The sequence below is a fragment of the Camellia sinensis genome, chromosome 4 (genome assembly GCF_055761805.1).
Source record: "Camellia sinensis isolate YWXY chromosome 4, ASM5576180v1, whole genome shotgun sequence".
Lineage (NCBI taxonomy): Eukaryota > Viridiplantae > Streptophyta > Magnoliopsida > Ericales > Theaceae > Camellia > Camellia sinensis.
Window position 1 is genome coordinate 40275711 of NC_138964.1, and position 3181 is coordinate 40278891.

A 3181-nucleotide genomic window follows, 5' to 3' on the forward strand; every position below is an offset into this window, starting at 1 on the left:
ACATAGAATTCCTCTCCCTCCTTGTTTGCCACAAGCTTCTTCGTCTCTCTCTCCCTCAATGACTCACGGCTGCTAAGCCTAAAGTGGCTGCTGTTGCGTTGATTATAAAAAAGAATTGATATCTCACCATTAGGGTTTTATCCACCTAATATAAATTTCCAAAATGACCCCTTACTAACTAGTTTATTATTATTATTATTATTATTATTATTATTATTATTATTATTATTATTATTATTATTATTATTATTATTATTATTATCAAAAGTCTTAAAAAATTGTGAACTTCCATAAAAATTTATTTATACTTTAAAAATTAATTAAAGATCCCCCAAATATTTAATTTGCACTTTAGGATTCACCATCAAAATATTTGAGATTGTAATATTATTATTGTTATTATTTAATTATTTACTTAATTTTTATATTTGGGTTCTCACAACCTTGGGACTATTAGTCCCTTAGTATTACTAATACCCTTGGAAGGGGGATTGGTAAGGAGGAAGTAGAGATGGTATTAGAAAATAGTGAGGGGATTAGAAATTTTTTTATTTTTTATATATTGGGAATTTTTTTTTTTAAATATAATGTTTAATTTTTTATATTTTTTTATTTGTTTTATTATTTTATATAAAAATAATGTAACAATTCCTCATTATTAATCCCCTCACTATCAATCCCCTCACTAACAATCCCCTCACTATTAATCCCCTCACTATCAATCCCCTTCATTCTATCTCCCAAAACAAACGGGGCCTAAATGTATTCTTTTGAACCGCGTGGTCCTCATGTCTGTAAATTGACTAAAATACCACCGAGTGCAATGGTTGGGGTGGGGTGTTGATCGTAAACCATTAACGAGCCCCAATATGTGAATTTACTTGGTCCGCCCGACCCATCCACATATGACCCGTTCACGTCGTGCAAGCCCCGATTTTGGAAACCCCCCTAATTGATAGACGACTGTGCCCTAGAATCAAGTGGTGAGATTTCGCAGTTTCAAAATTCAAAATTTCGTTGGTCGAATCCTATGTTGAAGATTTGGTTGTGGGGTTTCAAAGTGTGGGACATGAAGTTCGAAATTGTAGTGTTGAGTTGCTTGTTCTTGTTCCTTCATTGAAGCTTTGTTGATGTCAGGCGAACGCTGCAATCCCAGTATTTGACGATCCAGTATTTGACGATGTCGGGTAAAGGTGCGTACTCTGTTTTTGTTTGAAAATTATTGGATTGTGTCGTATTGTTGTTTCACGTCATTGATTTCGCTAGTTACGAGTTATTGATGTGTTGATTTTGTATAGTTTCTTACATGTTTGTGGTAATACTATGGTTGGTGGGATGTGGCATCACATGCCACACATATTATGCACGCATTAATGAACAAAAGGGGTGTTTGTGGTCGTCAACAAACTTGTGAGTGTGTTTATGGGTGTTCCTTTTGTGATTGCGGTGTGTTGTAGGTGGGGTTTGAATGTTTTTATTTTTTATTTTTTATTGTTAGCTAGTGATACGATGTGGGCCTAGGAAAATGGAGTGGTCATGTGTGGCATAGTGAACAGTGTTGAGTGTTATGATGTTACATTGTTCGTGGTTTACGATGTGTGTGTCAACGCGTGGAATCTTTATACTCATTTGTCATTTACAGGCATGTGAACTTTGTACATTATTCTTACATCATCATTTTCTTGTAAAGTTTGCGTTGGTGGGCCAGTGTTGGTATGTTCATTTTATTATTAATGTTTAGTAATGCACAACATAGATGTACAAAGGGGGTGGAACATATTAATGTGTTATGATAAATAGCTCATGTTACTATTTTAGTGGGAGCACATGGTGTCGTTGAATGTTGTGCCACCATACATTGCATTTACCGTATTGCATCGTTCTGGGTTGTACATGTGCAGTCATGTACATCACGTGCGGCCGCTTTCGGATTCATTTCACCATGTACGTGCTTGTTGGTAAAGAAAATTGAATGCGACATATATCGTTGGTTATATTGTTGGTCATGCTGCTTTGTTGTAGTGCAATGTATGGACATCTATTACCGACTGACTTATGTTTACAATTGTTTGTTGTTTGTCGTGATATAGGGGTGTCGAAGATGAACAGTCCGTGGACGCATTCGTGTGAGCGTAAGCGGCAAGTAGCGGGTGGCGTGACATCGCCAAACAAAACTAGGGTGAATCTTTAAGGGCGTATTCTGTTCAAGCAGTCCAAAATTCTGAATCATGCAAGTGTCACTCCGAAACGTCACCGTACAAGGTTGAATTTAAGGTCCAACATTGCAGGGATTGTGAAGTTAGCATACACATTACAATTGTAGGACGAGCATATCATTTTCCTTAAAAAAAAAAAAAAAAAAACCCTTTCTGGCTTATGTTCGAAGCTATTCTCATCAATTAGCTTGACTACACTGAGTTCCGAAAAGGGGATGACCTGGGGGTGAATATTATTCGGGCTTACAATTCTCGAGATGGTACATTCCACAAAGGAGGGCATAGTGTGAGCGTTGCGGATGAGGACATAAGGTTAATATTTAGGATTCAATGTGGTACTAGTTTTCTTGATTTGACCCCACGACCTAAGCCACCGTCTGATTTCATTCAGCAGAGGTGTCGTAACACTAGTCGCATAACCTCAAAACTGATACGGAACCTACTAGTTGAGGCTGTTATTGGCAGTACCGATCGAGATGTATTAGACATAGCGAAGCTGCTGTGCTTATACGCCTGTAGGAAATTATTTTTCTCGAATTCGGGTGAAACAATCAGTTGGGCACTAATTCAGCATGTGGATAATTTGGAAGGAATGAGAACGTATGGCTGGACTGGAGCAATCTGTAGCTCATTGACGTGTTCGATCAGGGACTATCATTGGACTCCGAAAAAAGTAACTGGATGTGTGTAGACACGCCATTTTAACCGCCCTTAAGACTTAGGCACCTCACTTTGAACACTCAATGATAAAATGTTACGCTATGCAAATTGTTCAATTTCTTCAGCAAAAGGCTTCAGTTTTGAGTTTTAGAACCTAAACCTTGCACCCCCTTTGGACCAAAACTTAATTTTTTTTTCTAGGCTAAACACCCAGAGAAGAGCTGACCAACAAGTGGCTTTTGATTTGCCGGTCATCCCTGTTCATGGCTGGCCGACCATGTTTAGTGCAGTAGATATTTTGACAA